At 52.8% G+C, this 12,634-nt stretch overlaps 1 long non-coding RNA gene across 1 annotated transcript; it reads left to right on the top strand.

Annotated features, from left to right (window-relative positions):
• The first annotated feature begins 399 nt into the window (after positions 1-399).
• LOC144247680 (uncharacterized) lies at positions 400-11,941 on the top strand. Its single transcript, XR_013341269.1, has 2 exons — positions 400-1,047; positions 3,948-11,941. It is a non-coding gene; the product is annotated as an uncharacterized LOC144247680 (long non-coding RNA).
• The last annotated feature ends 693 nt before the right edge of the window (positions 11,942-12,634 follow it).

The following is a 12,634-nucleotide window of genomic DNA, read 5'->3' as shown; positions in this document are numbered from 1 at the left end:
GCCACGCATCTGCCCAGCAGCAAAACCATGCTCAGATCAGCGTTTTGTGGCCAGCAGAGCAGGGGCTTGTGGGGCCAGCAGTAGCCTCATGCCCACAAGTCCTGCATTTGTTCACAGCAGCAGCTCCTCTTAAACTGCCTTGTGCTTCAGAGGATCTGCTTGCTGAGGATTTATAAGACGTGGGCCTAAAATATTTAATTTCAGGAAGTCAAGAAGTGGTTCCTGTCACTGAAACAGTTAATCAGAAAGCACCAACTCTCTACTGCAACGTGTGTGTGCGTGCACATGTTTTTGTTTTTTAGAGCCAGCAAGATTTGCTTTGGTTTTTTTAAAGCAGAAAACACCAAAAAAGTTGGCTGTGGTTTCAGCTGCTATCGCTCGAGATTTGTACTGCTGACTACCAATCCTAAAAGAGTTAACCTGCTAAGTATGACTCAGAAGCAGAGAAGGAGATGCGAGGCTGAGAGCCGGGGAGGAAGCGAAGAAACAGAGGTGAGGAACAGAATAATTGCCAAAAAAAGGTGCAGAGTCCAGGAGCGACGTTCCCTCCGGTCTGCCTGGCCCTGGCACCGCTGGCACGGGCTCCCTGGAAAGCTGCAGTTCCGCTCTTATAACACAAGGAGCAGGCTGGAGAATTTAGAGCTGCGTCACAGAGCTCAGCGAGAGAGTGAGAGAGCAAGCTCCGTCGATAGGTCTACCAGCAACAGCCCTGCTGCAGCAAGAGGGGAGAGAGGCAGCAAAAGAGGCAGAGAGGGCTCCAGGAAGAGAAGTGGCACCAACACCACGGACTGGGCTCCTGCCACCATCCACTGCCATTTGCACCTCGTACTCGGGCTCGCTTGGCGTAGGAGGCTTCGCCCATTGACGATGCTGGAGACCCGGCGCGCTTAATCCCACGGGGAGGGAGAGTGGGCAGACACCGAAAGGGTTAACGGGAAGGAAATTTCTGGAACCTTCTCTTCTGCGGCGCTCCAGAGCGAGCGGAGGGCTGAGGACTGCGCAGATGGTGCACGGGCACGGCTCCTCGGTCCGGTTCGTCTCCCTCACGTACGTACCCTTTGATCAGGATGGGGCTGGAGCTGCAGCTACGTATTTGGATTATTTGCAGGGCGTCCCTTTCCCCCGGCGTCCCTAAGTTCGGATCCCAAAGTGCCTCTATTATTATTTTGGCTGGGTAGGGTTGCTCTGTTCTGCGTCAGAGCTGTTTTCTCAATGGAGCGACGGCACAGGTTGTACTAATGTCACTCCTGCCGGCATTGCTGTACTGCAGAGGAGGCTAGTAGTCATGGGGGAGAGATGACAACTTTGCAAAGACTGCCGTTTTCCCGGTTTGTCTGGGCTTTTTATCCCCCCCCATGTCCCTGGAGGCTGGCATGTCAGCGAGGGGTTGGTGCAGGGGTTAACAGGCGCCCTGCGATTCGGAGCTCGGAGGTTTGTCACTGCGTAGTTCGCAAAGTGGCAAACGGTGACGCAGTGATCATTGCAGGGCACGTCGTCCAGTTTTTAAAAGCACTGGGGACAGGTAGACGGGTGCCTTCCAGACGCTTCCACACCAGCTGAAAGGGGTTAAAGATGAGTCGAGCCGGGAAGCCAGCATTTAGGGATTAAATGTCATCATTTTGGCGTTGGAAAGTTGTTTACCTTGCTCTCTCGGTGTCTCCATGCTGGCAGGCGGCCAGCTCACATGTGATAGTCTTCCCTGGACTGCTGCATCATTAACGAGAGCCAGCGCCGGCTCCCATTGGCCGGGGCGGGCGCAGCGCCGGGGCCGCGCCGCCATTGGGCGCGCCGGGGCTGGCAGGTGGAGCGGCCGAGCGCATTGGCCGCGCGGGGCCGGCGAGCGGCGACGGGGAGCGGCGAGCGGGGCTGCCTCTGCCCGGTGCCCCGACACTGCCCGCTCCCACTGCCGCTGCCCTGCTCCCTATTCCCTGCCTGCCCGCTGCCCTGCTCCCTATTCCCTGTCTGCCCACTGCCTGCCCGCTGCCCTGCTTCCTATTCCCTGCCCGTGGCTGTCAGCGCTGCACCAGAACGGGGACCGGGGCTGCCTCTGCCCTGTGCCCCGACACTGCCACTGCCACTGCCCTGCTCCGTATTCCCTGCCTGCTCACTGCCTGCCCGCTGCCCTGCTTCCTATTCCCTGCCTGCCCGCTGCCCTGCTCCCTATTCCCTGCCTGCCCACTGCCCTGCTCCCTATTCCCTGCCTGCCCACTGCCTGCGCGCTGCCCTGCTCCCTATTCCCTGCCTGCCCACTGCCTGCCCACTGCCCTGCTCCCTATTCCCTGCCTGCCCACTGCCTGCGCGCTGCCCTGCTCCCTATTCCCTGCCTGCCCACTGCCTGCCCGCTGCCCTGCTCCCTATTCCCTGCCTGCCCGCTGCCCTGCTCCCTATTCCCTGCCTGCCCACTGCCTGCCCGCTGCCCTGCTTCCTATTCCCTGCCCGTGGCTGTCAGCGCCGCACCAGAGCGGGGAGTGGAGCTGCCTCTGCCCTGTGCCCTGACACTGCCGCTGCCACTGCCCTGCTTCCTATTCCCTGCCCACGGCTGTTAGTGCAGTGGCCAGAGCGAGGCTGCCTCTGCCCTGTGCCCTCGGCACTGCCACTGCCACTGCCCTGCTCCATATTCCCTTCCTTGCCCCCTATTCCCTGCCTGTGGCTGTCAGCACAGCGGCCGGAACAGGGCTGCCCCTGCCCTCTGCCACTTCTTCCTATTCCCTGCCTGCTCCCTGCCTGCTCCCTGCCCTGTCCCAGTCCGCAGGTGTCAGAGAAGCAGGCCGGAGCGGGCAGGACCGGGCTGCCTCTTCCCTCTGCCCACTGCAACTGCCACTGCCCGCTGCCCTGCTTCCTATCCCCTGCCTGCTCCCTGCCCTGCTTCCTATTCCCTGCCCACGGGTGTCAGCAGAGTGGGTGAGGAGCGGGGCTGCCTCTGCCCTCTATCACTGCTTGCTGCCCACTGCCCACTCCCTGCTTCTGTTCCCTGCCCGTGGGTGTCAGCGGAGCGGCCGTGCGACTGGCCGTGCCCACTGCCCACTGCCCGCTCCCTCCTTCTGTTCCCTGCCTTGCTCAGTGCCCTGCTCCTGGCCCACGGGTGTCAGCGGAGCAGCCGTACAACCAGGGCTGTCCTCTGCCCACTGCCCGCTGCCCTCTGCCCGCTCCCTATTCCCTGCCTGCTCCCTGCTGTCAGCAGAGCACCGTGTGAGCGCTGGGCTGCCCTCTGCAACCTGAATGTTGATCCCAGTACTCAGCACCAGCAGCTGCCCCTGTCCTACTCCCTGCCTGCTCATTGTCTGTTGCCCGTCTGCTCCTCCTGCTCCCTGCCCTTCTCTGCTTGCTCCCAGCTCCCTGCCCACCACTCCCTGCCCGCTGCTCGCTCCATGCCCACCTCTGATCCCAGGATGCCAGGCGTCCCTCGGGCAGGAGCTGGTCACTGCTGGGTGTGCTGGGCGCAGCCCTTCACCCATGGGTGCTCCCAGGAGGTCTCGTTTCGCCGTCCAGTCGCGACAACGACGTGTCAGAGCTGCAGCCCACGGTGCAGGGGAAAGTACTGGGGTTCAGGGCTTTTCTCCTTGCTTCCTTCTCCCTTGCGAGGTGCTGGAGCAGCACTGTAAACTGCTCGGGGCAGGGATTGCACCTGGAAATTATGTTGTGGGAATAGTTAAAGAAATGAAAACGACTCTTGCCCAAAGTCAGCTTTTGTTTGCACAAGTGTGGGTTTGCCACAGGCTTGGTAACATCACAGAGAGATGGAGACTGCCTTCAGTGATGGGTCTGTAAAGGTTTGCAAAAGAGTAACAGCATTAGAAAGCAAGGACGGAAGGATTGGGAACTGGTTAAGGATGAATGGGAGACTGAGGGCAGAGAGCAGCTCGAAAGAGAGGATAAGGAAGTGAAGGGGAGAACACCTTTCCCTCGTAACCATTTACTATACTATTCTTTCACCTCTCTTCTTAAAGCGCCCAGCAATGAAGATGGCAGCTCTGCCTGGAAGTGCTGAGGACGCAGCCAGCCTTGAGCTTGGTCTTCTGGCCGAGGGAGTCTCCCGATTATGCAGTGGAGTGGTAACTTTGCTTTCTCATACAAGAGGGACCATTATTCCATAGCCTTTCATCATCCTGAGGCTTACCCAAGTTTCAGGATGTGCTAGCAGGAGAGTTTAATCTCTGTTACTCACAGGCTGCCATCTCCAGCATCAGGGTTGGTTGTTTAGCAACAACCACTGGGCTCATGCACTGCATGGCCGCCGTCCCCATCGCCTGGGCTGCAGCCTGGCCTCTGCAGGGTGCTCTGGGAGACAGGGAGAGAGGGAAGGGCTGGATTTACACCCCAAACAGAATTTCGGAGGTTTGGTCGCGAAGGCCGCAGGCGCTGCGGATTTTTCGCGACGCCGTCCTTTGCGCAGGGCCGCCATTTCCAACGGCAGTGCGGCGCAGGGACGGGGAGGGAAGAGCCCAACAGACTGTACGTGCCACTCCCCACTTTCTTTCCCTCCTTCCCATCTCCATCTTTCCTCCTTCCCCTCCTTTCCTGCCAGATTCCGTAGGGAATTTCAGCCTCTTACTGCAGTCATCACAACCCCTCCTGACTCACTGAGCCTTCGCTGGCTGTAGCTGGCTCCCTCCGAGCATCCTTGCCTCCCGCAGCGCCAGATCCGCAGAGCAAGGGAACAACAAGAACAGCAGTCCCTGCAGCCAGACAGACAGGCATAAATACACACACACACATGAGAACACTCCCAGGCAGCTGTGGAGGGGGTTCTGTACAGCCAGGAGCTGGACTAAGGCACGATGCTGGGTTGTGTGGATGATGGGTGGGTTGAGCCTGTTTTCCTGAGACAACTCTGTGGTTTTCCCCATCACGGCTGTGGGGTGGAGAAGCCCTGACTTTGTAAAGCTAGTGCTGTTTCATGGCTTTCAAGGAGGTGTCACTGGCTGCTGAGTGTGTTCAGAGCAGGGATGTATTTGGTTTAATTCCTTTTGCCACCATGTTTTGGCCACAGTGATGGTTTAACTGTGCCTGAAAGCAGGGAGGGTAAGGAGACGGATAAAAGAGGAGTTATTTCAATGTTAAACTCCAGCTGTAAATCTCATTACCCAGGAATTGAGGTTACTGTCAGCAGGTAAATCTGTGGGACTGGCAGGAAACAAGGCTAAGAAGGGGACATGGCACATTTCTGTAGGACAGCAGTGATTGTGTGCACAGGGGTGGCACTGTCACCGTGAGCTGCACCTGGGTAACTGTTCCGTGATCGTTTTCTGCACAGTGCCGCAAAAGGACTGGGGAAAGCTGTGATTTCTCCCTCCCTCTGACACTTGTGTGTGTGGCACTGTATGAGCTGATTCATTTCCCTGTATCTGGGTTTCCCTGCTCTGGGGAGTGGGGTTTGCTCTGCCTCGGCCTTGGTGCAGCATCGTGACGCAGCGTTCGGTACCACGCCGACAAAACACACGCAATTTTCTCGGGCGTTCTGACCGCTCAGCGACCACAGGATTCGGGGAAGGAAGGGCAGGATTTCACATGCCCATGACAGAAATTTAGAAGCATTACCTCTTCTTGTCTGCTAGCACAGGCAGGCTCTGTGAGGGACGAGGCAGCCATGATCTCCTCCTGCTCTTGTTTTGCCGATGGTCATGTTACATCTGTGACGCAGACGAATTTTGCTGCTGGTTCCTGTCGGTGCTTTAGGGAGTGGAGCTGATGGGGGCAGAAGCTTGAATATGGTTAGAAACATTCTTTTCATACTGATGTCAGAGTCTGAGCCACACCCAAAGGGTCGGGGTATCACACCCACCTAGTGACCCCCCAAATGGTGAAGGAATTCGGATGAGCCCCAGCACCCCTGGCCATTTTGCTGCTCACAGAGCAGGCTCGGAGCCTGCAGCTCTGCTGCTGCTGCTGTTCATTTCCATGTTATACAAATACAGCATTGGGCTCTGTGTCAGGAGCTTTCTGATGCTGTGAGAAGCTTAAAGTCTACAAGCAAATGTTTTTCTTTTCTTATTTGGGAACATTCATTAAAATGTCTAAATGCCAAGTGTTCTACCCTCTCTCCTCTGACAAATCTCTCCCAGACCTATCAAGAAAATTCAGTGCTGCTGCGTAGGATTTTTAAAACTTTATCATGGTGTTTTCTTACAGTTTAATATGGTTATGGCTGGGAGGGAAAGATTTAATTTGGTTAAATATCTGTAATGCTGATGTTAATGGACAAGGATGTAGGCAAGAGTTGTCCATGTCCTCTTTATCTCTTTATATAGATAGTCCCAAGCCCAGGCTGTGAGGAAAAAAGGGAATACACTATCCCATTCCCATCCACCCAAACAATTTCTGTGCAAAGGCAGCAGTAGAAAAGGCCAAGCTGGAATGTCACAAAATGGTTCCACCAGCACTCAGAGATGCCAGTGCCGTTTATCCTGGCACGGCTCCGAGAGCGGCACCATGAACCGCCTGCTGCAAGGTCATTCCCCTGACTCATGGTCAGCAACCAGTTGGTTCAGGAACTCCCAATCTACTTCTCTTGCAACTGTGCCCATGCCTGAACCTGGAGGGGAGGCCTGAAAATTAACATTACTGCAGCAGTGGGGGCACTGAGCCCAAAACTGTAGCTCCAAAAAAATCCTATGTCTCTGTAAGATTTTAAAATCCATATCTGTAATTTGTTTCTTGCCAGCTGCAAAAACTTTCCACTAGTTCCCTCATCCCCTTTTCCCCAAAAACTTCCTCTGCACTGCTGGGAACCAGGAGTGACACGTATTTAAGAGCTCACACTCTGTTCTAGGAAGAAAATCTCTGTGTACATTTGCATTTCTGTGGCCATCAGGTGCACTGTGCAGGCTCCCCAGAGCCTGTCAAGCCAGGGGTGTCTCTCAGGTGCTTTCAGTGTCAGATACCTCAGCTCAGGAGCTGTCTTGTCCCCTCCCAGGTTTCCCCATTTTTCCCTGGTCTTCCTGTTTGCCCATCTCACTCATATTTTCAGTTGTCTCAGGACAACACCAGCCATGGATATGCTCAGGGCTGGCTCTGGCTCTCTCAGCCTCCCAGGCAGCAGAGGAGTGGTTAATGCCTCTGAGCAAAAGAACTTATTTAGTGCCCTAAGTTCAACTGGGGGGCAGGTTCTGTGGACAGAGAGGGACAGGGGGAGCAGCCCCCTCCTGCTCCCAGAGCTGCCAGCCCACCTCGCCAAGCGCCCAGCCTGACCCTGCTCATGATGAGCCTTCGCCTTCCCCATGGTTATTCCCTGGTTTCCAAAGGGACAGAACCTGGCTGCCAGTCCTGGTGCCAGTGACGGCTCCTCGCCTACAGGGAGGCAGATGTGATGGCTCGTCTGCTAAAAGCTGAGCCAACACACTGTGATTCAGCCCTCCAGCTTTCCAAGGAAGAGCTATTTCTGAGTGAAGCTCATCTCTCCAGCTCCCCCCACAAACACTCACAGCACTCAGGAGTCCAACAGCAGCCACTGTTGCATTTGGGTATCCACTGACAATGGCTCTTGGACACACGGGGATGTTTCAGGGATGGAATGATGGAAACCCTGGGAACAGGGACACACCAGCAGCTCACGTGCCTGGGGGAGTCAGCCAGGAGTGTTTGGTCAGTGATTTTCTCCTGCTGTTTTGCCAGGTCCTTGTACTGCAGGTACTGTTAAACTAAAGGCTTGATTTCAGATGTCTGGTTTAAAGGCAGGTTATACTTCAGTGAACATCAGGCTGGGTTTGTTTCCTTATGCTCCTCCCTGGCACAGGACATTCTTTTGTCTCTAGAATGATACAAAAGAAAAATATAACTTCCCTTGCCATTACCTGGAGGAGCTGGAGTGGTGGTGTTGGGGGAACACCATGTTCCTGAACTGACTGTACAAATCACAACAATCATCTCCCTGTGAGAGCTTTCAAGCCCTGCAATCAGTACTTTACATTCTAAAGTGATGCTTAGGTACAGGAGTTAGGAATAGAAAATGGCCTTCCTGGTTGCAGGTGCCTAGGTGGATCATTTGTTTGAGTGGAGTGAGTTTTGCAACGTGCTGCTCACTCAGGCTGTGTAGGGCTAAATTTGATGAGTTTTCCTTCCTACTGCCCTCCCCTGACCTCTAGCCATGAAAGTACAGTGTTCTTCCTGAGCTTGCCCAGTTTCACCTCGCTGTTCCCTGTGAAATCTGAAATCCTCCACAGGATCCAGGGTTCAGCAGTTCCTGTGCCCTCCAAACAAGCTGAGGGTTTGCCCAGGAACTCTCCTGAGAGCAAAGCTGGGGGAGAACTGGATGACTCCAGGCAAGTCAAAGCAATTTCAGATGAGCAGAGGGGATCACAAGATGGGGAACTACAGCACTAATATCTAAGCACACCTCTAATGGTCACCATGCTAAAACAGACACCGCGGCGTGCTCTGAGAGATTCCCCTTAACAGGAATTGAAATCAGTGACTCAAACCAAGCAGGCCTGACTGTCCCACTGCTCACAGTCAAAAGGGACACAAAGCTCCACAGGCTTTTACCCCCATCCTGTCCCAGTGTTCAGCCTGCCTTGGGTTTTGGGGGGTTTCAGACACAGAGTGTCTAACTCCATTTGTACTGCAGTTGTAAGGCTGCAAAAGGAGGACTGAAAGAATAGGCTAAGTTCAATTCAGGATTGTAATGTGGAGTTTTTATTGTGGTCTTAATAAAGGAAAAAAGCATCTCCCTTATGCTTTAAACTCATGAAGTACCTGCTTTTGCTGCCCATAACAGCAGTGGCCTCTCCAGAGGCATCTCTAGGCACAAATACCAATTTTCCTAAGCAGTGCAGCCCGCACTCTGCCTTCCCTCAGCCCAGGCCGGTGCTCTGACACACCAAGTGTTCCACACTGAGGACTGGCCCCCAGTGCAAGTCAGAGCACATTTGTCCACAGCTGACCCACGCAGCACCAGACTTGCACAACAAAGAGATGCAGTTACAGGCTCCCCACGCTGAGGAGGCTTTTTTTGAAACCTTAGAAGTTCATTCATTTCCATTCCCCTTACAGGTCACCACTTGTACTGTCACACCCCTTGTCCTGCACCTGGCCTTGGGCTGATTCATTCCTTCACTGGGAGGATGATGCATCAAGCTCAGATTCTCAGCATGTAAAACAGGGATTATTTTCTCCAGGGGAGAGCAGAGCCTGGTGAACCATGAGTTTCACCCTGTGATGTGAAAATGGAGGAAAAAAATTTATGATGCACACTGAGATCTGTTTTGCTTTCTGCAAAAGCCCTGGAACTGCCTTTCTATAGAAGGTGCAGCTTGTGCAAAATCAGGTCTGTGACATCCAGGCTGGCCTTGTTCCTGCAGACTGAAGGTCTCAGGGTAGGAAGTTCCCTTTCACAGGGAAGGCAGGGATTCCCTTTTTGTCTTTGTCTCCTATGGAATGTATAAAGCAGTGTGAAGTCCATTAAAAGCTTTGAATTGTTCCTCTGAAAGAAGCTACAGAACAGCACTGCCACTAAAACATCTGAAAAGGAGCAAAACCCACAGAATGATATTGTACCTTCCCTACTGTTATTTATTGGAATGTCCAGACCACTGTGATAAAGGCAAGCACAGGTGACAGCATTTGCTGCTCTCCACACAGCCAAAGTTTGAGAACAGCACTGCTTCATTTCCTTCCCTGTGACAGTGGGGAGGGGCTGGGATGGAATTCCCAGAGCAGCTGTGGCTGCCCCACCCCTGGGAGTGTCCAAGGCCAGGTTGGAGTAGCCTGGGACAGTGGAAGGTGTCCCTGCCCGTGGCAGATGTGGCACTGGGTGAGCTTTAAGGTCCCTTCCAACCCAAACCATGCTGTGCTCCTGTTTTCCTGCCCATGTGCACATTCCCAGCATCCTGAACTGCTCCTTCCTCCTGCCCAGACACACTGGGAGCCTTGGGAAGGAGAGCACAGACGGATGAACCCTTCCCAAATGTGCACCTGCACCTTGCCAAGAAGGGCTGACACCTTCTGGGGAGCTGGTGAAGGCAACAGGACAAACTCCAGGTATCCTGGAGGAGGGGCAGCAGCATCTTAATTATGCTGAAGTGAAACCTGGTTTTATCAAAACTATAAATAATAAATGAGCCATTGGTCTTCAACTGCTGCATGATATTTCGGGAAAGGTTGGTCTCCTTTGCAGGGGGGGAAGATGTGCAGGGGTGTTCAGTCCTTCTAAGTCTCATACTTGGACACAAGTTCCCCATTTACAGCAGCACAAAGTTAAGTGACATTTTACTCCAGCTATTTTTCAAAACCCTAATGAAGATTTCTTTGCAATGCTTACTACCAAGGCAAGGAAAAACCAAAGCAAAGCTCACTGTAACCCTGTTTCTCAGAGACGCTGCTGTGAGTCTGTGGTCCTGCAGCTGCCTCTCCTCAGCAGCAACTCCTGGTGCAGCTTTTCAGGAGTAAATCTCACCTGATAATAGAGGGTGCCTCCTAAATAACTGTGCCACATGGCAGGCACTGGGGAGGGAACCTGCTTTCCACTCGTCTTTCACCCTGTTGCCCCAGATACTGGATTTAGAAACGTCAGTAAATATCCAGACACAGGAATCTAGTCCAGCTATTTCCCCTTCCTCCACCCCTCTTTCTTGGAAGGACAAGCTCTTGTCTCTGAGCTCTCCCTCTCCTGCCTGGGAGTGTGCATTAGGATGGAGGCGCCGGAGCAGATTTTTGGATGTGGTTACAACAGGAATACACAGAGCTGCCAAAACCCCAGGGCATCAATAAGTGGAACTGCTGCCTCCAGTTGTGCTTTGTTCCATTTCACATTGGCCTCTACTCCAGCACAGGTCAGACACTTATCCAAGGGTTGATAGCTCCTGAATTATGCATGTGTGGAGTTCAGAGGCTTCTCAACACCCCCTCTAGTCCCTCTGCTCTGAGCTGTGGACACTGCAGGTTAAGTGCTCAGCCCTGCTGCAGTTCCAGGAACCATCAGCCACTCATTTTCACACTCTCCTTCCTCGACAACTTCCACTGAACCATTTACAGTTCAATTTGTGAATGCTCCCTTTTTGTTCTGACCCACACTCAAAAGTGCTTTCAATCCAATTTATTTTCATTCTGCCTGCAGAATTTAAAAGTTGTCTCACAAAAGTCTGCAAGTCCTTGCTTATTTAAAGCACAGGGACTGCTGGCAGAGGAAGTTCCATCAGGACACTCACATTTCCTTTCCCTGTCACAAAAAGCACCTGATCTGTCCTGTACTCTCTGATCAGTGAGTGACAGAAAGCCAGAACACTCTCCATCTTGGACAGAATGAGGCTTATAGCCTGGTTTCATCTGCAGTGAAATGGAAAAAGTGTTCCTGTACCACACAAACTTCCCACACTCACCCCATCAGCATCGTGCTCTGCACTAGCAAGAAATAAAACCTTGATCATCACTTGCTGGGAAGAATTTGAGTGCATTCCACCTGGCTAGGGCAGGAAACAACACTCACTGCCAGGCTGGGGGTTTTCCTCACCACATATTTAATTTCTCCTAGACCAGCCTCAACCATCCACAAGATGCCACAAAATAAGTGTATCCATAAAGTAGCTAAGCCCAAGGTAACTGTCTTGGTATTTAATAAAATTAAATAAAATAATTTTTCTCTAGGTACGGTGGAGATGAAGGATTTTCTCCCTCAGCCTGCAGCCATGCACAAGATGTGTCTTCCTCTGGAAGCTGGTTTCACATGGTGGCTTAGATTTTCCCACTTTGTATCTAGCACCATTTGAAATCAGTGTTCTAGGAGCAAGAATTACAGCGTGGGAGGAGACCAAGCACCTGCTCACTTCAACATCCTCTGCTCCTCAAATCAGCCCCTTTTCCAAAGGTTATTTTTTTGCCAGCCATCCATTTTGTAACATCATCTGATTTCTAGACACTTCTCCAACCACTGTATGCACCCTCCCAAGCCAGGGCCACACCAGCACAGCCTCCTGCTCCTGTACTTCTGCTTAATAAACAATGGATATGAGTTCAAGTTGTCCAGAGTAAAGTGATCCGCAAGTTGCATGAAAACCAACGTGGTATCTCTTGTACCTTGACAGGCAGAGTATGTTTGATACCCAAAAACTAAGATCAACCTTTAATTTACTGCCTCAGAGCAAAAGGATTTCCACCCTCTACTTGGGGACCCCATCACCACAGGATTCTCATTCCACAGCTCTGCAAACACAGAAATTCCCCCAACCATTTGACCTCAGCAGTCAGACACAGAAGTGCCTTCAGCAATCCCAGATTGGCTTGGGTTGGAAGGGACCTTAAAGATCATCCTGTTCCAAGCCCCTGCCACGGGCATCATGAGGATGCCACACAGCACACACACAACCCACTCCTTTTTCCAGAATCACTTCTCAGCACACACAGAACCTGCTCCTTTTTCTAGCATAATTTTCCAGTTTGCTGCTGGTACGTCCTAGCAATATTTCACTTCTCCAGCCCTGCATCCCAACCTAGAACGAAGCTGAACTCTTTGTTTGCCCTCCCTGCTGTCCAGCGTGTTCCCAGACATGGAAAAGCTGATCCCTGTATGGATGAAGGTTTGATCAGAGCACTGAGTAGTCATCTCTAAAGAATGCATAGCTGTCATCTACAAGAGGATCCTTCTCTGAGCCAGGAAAACGTCTCTTACACAGGCTGACCGATTTCTCTTGGTGTTCAGAGTCTC

This window comes from Lonchura striata, chromosome 30 (genome assembly GCF_046129695.1).
Source record: "Lonchura striata isolate bLonStr1 chromosome 30, bLonStr1.mat, whole genome shotgun sequence".
Lineage (NCBI taxonomy): Eukaryota > Metazoa > Chordata > Aves > Passeriformes > Estrildidae > Lonchura > Lonchura striata.
Note: the sequence above shows the minus strand (reverse complement) of the source record. Positions and strands in the feature narration are given on the sequence as shown.